This window comes from Lygodium microphyllum, chromosome 9 (genome assembly GCF_053477565.2).
Source record: "Lygodium microphyllum isolate KBCC chromosome 9, Lygodium_microphyllum_v1.1.10, whole genome shotgun sequence".
Taxonomy (NCBI): Eukaryota; Viridiplantae; Streptophyta; class Polypodiopsida; order Schizaeales; family Lygodiaceae; genus Lygodium; species Lygodium microphyllum.
The window spans coordinates 155,702,164-155,708,607 of record NC_141143.1 but is presented as its reverse complement, the minus strand read 5'-3'; positions in this window follow the sequence as shown (position 1 = coordinate 155,708,607).

Sequence of the window (6,444 nt, the reverse complement as noted above, 5' to 3'; positions counted from 1 at the left end):
TCTCAATTGAAGCATAAACAAGTAAGGTGAATGCTAACTAAGAAGCCTCTATAAATAATTTTCAAGTCCCTTATTGCATATGGAAGATTAACATTACATCAATAGCCTTTTTAGCAAGCGTCTACTTTTGATAAGGTCATGTAAGAGAGAAACATGGATACACTTTGGTGTGTGTGCATGCATGGACACACACATGCACACACACATACACATGCATACCACCACAATCTCAAAGCCATTTGGGTCTTGGATTTCCAGAAACACGGGGGTTTGTTTTTGCAGTCTCAAAGGACACGACCCCTTCATTCTACTTTGAGCTTGCCTAAAAGGGTGGTGGGTGTTGGTATGTACAAAATCTTACCAAGTGCATGTGCAAGCTTATCAACTTCTTCATCTAGTCATACTGGAAGGTCGGCAAATGTGACCGACACTAGGCATTCATAGTGCAATAGACCTTCCAAAGTGCATGAGATTACCTCTATGGCCAACAACAAATGCCAATATTTAGTTACGCTCTGTGCGAGAGCCCACCAGCACAAGCTACTCCCTCTTGCATGCATGCAAGTTGGGAGAGAGAAGGCAGGTGTTGGCATTTGCTCCCATGTGACAATAGTAAATAAGTTCCTCAATGGTTCACATGTGGGAGACTCTAGCTCGCCTCCTTCTCTTCTCCTCTAGCCAAGTTTCTCAAGAGCTGGAAAGTAGAAATTAATGGTAGTTTGTTGAAGTGGATCAATCATTTGATTTTAGCCAAATAAAAGAAAGTTGTCGAAGAAAATAATTAAAGTATTTATCTCAAATAAGCCAATAAGTTAACAAAGGCTTTCTATCTAAAATTTTAATGAGCTATTCTCTTCAAGGTCATAGAGATTAGAAGATAGCCCTTCTCCAAACATATGCCAATAACATATCATGGCTTTGACGTTATTCTCTATTCTCATGAAAAGTCTACTTAAATACACACTTTTCCAATTCGATTAGATGCAAAACCAAGTTACTTGGTGTATTTTAAGACATAGTTCTCTGTCACATTTGCAGGTTAAATATTATTTACAACCATGGCCATTTTGGTTACTATCAATCTCCCAATAAATAGCATTCATGTTCTTAAAGATAAGCTATGTTTTAGTACATGTTGGGGACACAATGCATCTCTAAGTTGAGTTAGAGGACCTATAATACTTAAAACTTCAAGCACCAACCTAAGCAATAAGTAATGGATTCGAAATATATCCTATATATTTGTTTGACACAAAAGGGTAATTAGTAGGTTTGAACTGAAGCATAACCAAGTAAGGTGAATGCTAACTAACAAGCCTCTACAAATAAATTTCAAGTCCCTTATTGCATATGGAAGGTTAACTTTACATCAATAGCCTTTTTAGCAAGCGTCTACTTTTTATAAGGTCATGTAAGAGAGAAACATGGATACACTTTGGTGTGTGTGCATGCATGGACACACACATGCACACACACACACACACATGCATGCCACCATAATCTCAAAGCCATTGGGGTCTTGGATTTCCAGAAACACGGGGGTTTGTTTCTACAATCTCAAAGGACACAAGCCCTTCGTTCTACTTTGAGCTTGCCTAAAAGGGTGGTGCGTGTTGGTATGTACAAAACCTTACCAAGTGCATGTGCAAGCTTATCAACTTCTTCATCTAGTCATACTGGAAGGTCGGCAAAGGTGATCGACACTGGGCATTCATGTTGCAGTACACCTTCCAAAGTGCAGGAGATTACCTCTATGGCCAACAACAAATGCCAATATTTAGTTACGCTTTGTGCGAGAGCCCACCAGCACAAGCTGCTCCCTCCTGCATGCATGCAAGCTGGGAGAGAGAAGGCACGTGTTGGCATTTGCTCCCTTGTGAAAATAGTAAATAAGTTCCTCAATGGTTCACATGTGGGAGACTCTAGCTCGCCTCCTTCTCTTCTCCTCTAGCCAAGTTTCTTAAGAGCTAGAAAGTAGAAATTAATGGTAGTTTGTTGAAGTGGACCAGTCATTTGATTTTAGCCAAATAAAAGAAAGTTTCTAAATAAAATAATTAAAGTATTCATCTCAAATAAGCCAATAAGTTAACAAACAAGGCTTTCTATCTAAAATTTTAACGAGTTATTCTCTTCAAGGTGATAGAGATTAGAAGAAAGCCCTTCTCCAAACATATGCCTATAGCATATCATGGCTTTGACTTGATTCTCTATTCTCACGGAAAGTCTACTTAAATACACTTTTCCAAATTGATTAGATGCAAAACCAAGTTACTTGGTGTATTTTAAGACGTAGTTCTCTATCACATTAGCAGGTTAAATATTATTTACAACCATGGCCATTTTGGTTACTATCACATTCCCAATAAATAGCATTCATGTTCTTAAAGATAAGCTATGTTTTAGTCCATGTTGGGGATACAATGCATACTTAAAACTTCAAGCACTAGCCTAAGCAATAAGTAATGGATTTGAAATATATCCTATATATTTGTTTGACACAAAAGGGTAATTAGTAGGTCTCAATTGAAGCATAAACAAGTAAGGTGAATGCTAACTAACAAGCCTCTACAAATAATTTTCAAGTCCCTTATTGCATATGGAATGTTAACTTTACATCAATAGCCTTTTTAGTAAGCATCTACTTTTGATAAGGTCATGTAAGAGAGAAACATGGATACACTTTGGTGTGTGTGCATACATGGACACACACATGCACACACATGCACATGTGTGCATGCATGCTCACACACATACACATGCATGTGCATGCGCATGTGCGCAAAGAGAGAGAGAGAGAGAGAGAGAGAGAGAGAGAGAGAGAGAGAGAGAGAGAGAGAGAGAGAATGCAATTACCCTCCTAAGCAAGTAATAATGGACTAGTGTTCCATGTTCATGAAGGCGAAACGCTAGGCCATTGCACGGTAGCTTTGCTGCCTTAAAGCAGCAAGCGAAGTTGGGGTGGGCTACATCTTCGCTCAACAATCCATTTCTCATCTTTCTCTCTCCTCTTTTCCCTCTTTGTTTCTAATTTTTTATTTACTCTCTCTCTCTCTCCCCCCAAATTCCCTATGTCTAATTCTGTCTCTTTCTCTCTCTCCTTTTTTCTCTTCCTTCTTTTCTCTCTCTTTCTCTCTCTCTGTTCCCTTTTCTTCTCCCCTTTCTCCTAATTTTCCTTTTTTTCTTCTCTCCCTCTCTCTTTTAAATTTTATATTTTTCTTCTCTCCTTCTCTCTTTTAAATTTTATATTCTCTCTCTCTTTCCCCCTCTATCCTCTCTCCCTTCCTCTCTCACTCAAAAAATATTTAAATTTTAAAAAGACTTTTCTCTTTTCTCTTTTTCCCCATCTCTTTTCCTCTTTTCCTCTTTTCCTCTCTCTTATTCTTATTCTTATTCTCTCTCTCTCTCTCTCCTCTCTTTTTCTTCTCTCCTCTTTTTTATTATTATCTCTTTAAATTTTTTTCTTTTCTCTTTCTTTTAAATTTAATCTTTCCTCTCTATAAATTTCTCACTGTGTTTAAATTCTTTCTTATTTTTCTCTCTCTCCCCCTCTCTCCTCTCTTTTCCTCACTCACTCTCTCTTAAATTTTATATTTTCTCTCTCTCTAATTCTCTTTCTCTATGTTCCCCCTCTCTCTTTTCCCTGTCTCTTCATCTTTTTTCTTTCTTCTTCTTCTTCTATCTCCCTCTCAAAGTGTGTGAAAAACTATATCAAAAAAACTTTAAATTAAAAAAACTTTTAAAATATTAAATAAAATATTTAATCAGAGAGAGAGAGAGAGAGAGAGAGAGAGAGAGAGAGAGAGAGAGAGAGAGAGAACCTAGGGGGAAGGGGGGAGGAATTTAATTAAAAAGGGGAGGGGGAAAAGAAAGAGAGAGATTATAAGTGCGAGAGAGGGGAGGGGGTCTTAATTAAAAAAGAAAGGGGGGGAGGGAGCTTTAATGAAAAAAGGGAGGGGGTAGAGAAAATGAGAGATTACAAGTGAAAAAGAGGGGAAGAGAATGGGTTTTGATTGAAAAAGGGAGGTTTGAAAAAGGGGTAGATTCGGGAAGCCCTTTGGAGGTTTGGGGCCTTTTGAACCTACAATGAAAATAATATAGTAGTAAGAGAGGGGGAGGGGAAGAAAAAATATTTAATAAAAAAAAGTGTGTGTGAAAAATTATGTTTAATTTTTTTTAATTGAAAATAATAATAATTTAAGAGAGAGAGAGAGAACCTAGGCCCTACAAATGAGAGAGAGAGGGGGGAAAAATAAAAATATTTAATTAAAAAAGACTATTCTCTTTCCTCTTTCCCTCCCTTTTCTCTCCATCTTCTTCTTCTTCTTCTTTCTCTCTCTCTCTCTCTCTCTCTCTCAATGTGTGAAAAACTATGTTTGAGAAACTTTAAATTAAAAATTTATTTTTAAAATATTTATTTGAAAAAATATTTAAATTAAAAAGTTGAGAGAGAGAGAGAGAGAGAGAGAACCTAGGGGGAGGGGGGAGGAATTTAATTAAAAAGGGGAGGGGAAAAAGAAAGAGAGAGATTATAAGGAGAGAGAGGCGAGGGGGTTTTAATTAAAAAATGAGGGAAGGGGGAGCTTTAATAAAAAAAGGGAGGGGGTAGAGAAAAGGAGAGATTACGTGTGAGAAAGAGGGAAAGGGAAGGGGTTTTGATTGAAAAAGGGAGGTTTGGAAAAGGGGTAGGTTTGGGAAGCTCTCTAGATGTTCGAGGCCTTCAAAACCTACAACGAAAATAATATAGTAGTAAGATGTAACACATATCATGTATAGCTATTTGACATAGAAAAGGTAATTAATGGGCCTTTAACTAAGCATGACTTGCAAGGTAAATGGTAGTTAATGAGTATTTGGAGATAACTTCAAAGTCCATCATTAGATGTACAAGGTTAAGTTTACCTTGAGTCTTTTTGAAAAGAGTTCATTTAATGTGAGAGAAAATTTGCAGATGATTTTGCACATCATTGCACGAGTGCCATATTTATGTTTCCTCCTCACTATGCATTATGAATCATTGGAAGGTGAGGTTTTTTGGGTCAAGAAACAAATCTTTTGATCAATTTCAAAAATTTAGAGCAAAGAAGCTATGAAGGCACAACCAAATTCGCAATCATGCATTTTCACAAAAAGCATGATTAATAATGAGCAGCCATTTTAATGACACTAAATCATGCGCCGTTTAAATGCTTTAGTACAGTTAAGATAAAATCTGTGTTCAATATCTAATAAATTATACCGTAATTTTAAGTAACCTAATAAAATACATAATTAAGCACATAGCATGTCATTTGTTGCATGTAAACACATTATTTGATTAAAGTTTTACTCAAAAAATTATGAAGTAAGTGAAGCGTAGCGTAGCCTCACAAGCTTTGAAAGGATGCCAACAACTGTGCAAAGTATGAGTATAATAACACACACAGAACGCTAGGCCACTTCGCGGCAGCTTTGTGGCAAGCGAAGTTGCACGGCCGTGCTATTGTACATCAACTTTGCTCAATAATCCATTTCTCATCTTTCTCTCTCCTCTTTTTCCTCTCTCTCTCTCTCTCTTCCCCCCTAAAAATTCCCTATGTCTAATTTTCTATCTCTATTTCTCTCTCTCTCTCTCTCTTTCTTTGCCTTCTATTTTAGTTTTTTTTTCCTCTCGGTTCTCTCTCTCTCTCTCCTTTTTTCTCTCCCCGCTTTTAATCTCTCTCTCTCTCTCTCTATCCTTTTATTCTCCCCCCTCTCTCCTCTCTTTTCCTTCTCTCCCCCTCTCCTCTTTTTTCATTTTTTCTCTCTCTCTCTCTCTCTCTTCATTCTCTTTTAATTTTTTTTTATTTTCTCTCTCTCTCTCTCTCTCCTTTTCTTCTCTTTGCACTTTTTTTTTCTCTCTCTCTCTCTCCTCTCTTTTCCTTCTCTCTTTCTCCTCTACTTTATATTCTCTTTCTCTTTTTAAATTTTAAATTTTTCTCTCTCTATAATTCTCTCTCTCTTCTTCTTCTTCTTTCACTTTCTTTCCCCCTCTCAATCTCTCTTAAAGTATGTAAATTTTATCTTTTCCTTATATACAATTCTCTCTTTATGTTTATATTCTCTCTCTTCTCCTCTCTCTCTCTCTTTGTCCCCTTTTCTTCTTCTCCCCTTTCTCCTAATTTTCATTTTTTTCTTCTCTCCCTTTCTCTTTTAAATTTTATATTTTTATTCTCTCCTCTCTTTTAAATTTTATATTCTCTCTCTCTCTCTCTTCCCCCCTCTCCTTCTCTCTCCCTTCCTCTCTCTCTCTCTCTCTCTCAAAAAATATTTAAATTTTAAAAAGACTTTTCTCTTTTTCTCTTTTCCTCTTTTCCTCTCTCTTATTCTTATTCTCTCTTTCTCTCTCTCTCTCTCTCTCTCCCTCCCCTCCTCTCCTTTCCTTCTCTCTCCTTTTTTTTCTTTTTTTCAAATATTCTCTCTTTAACA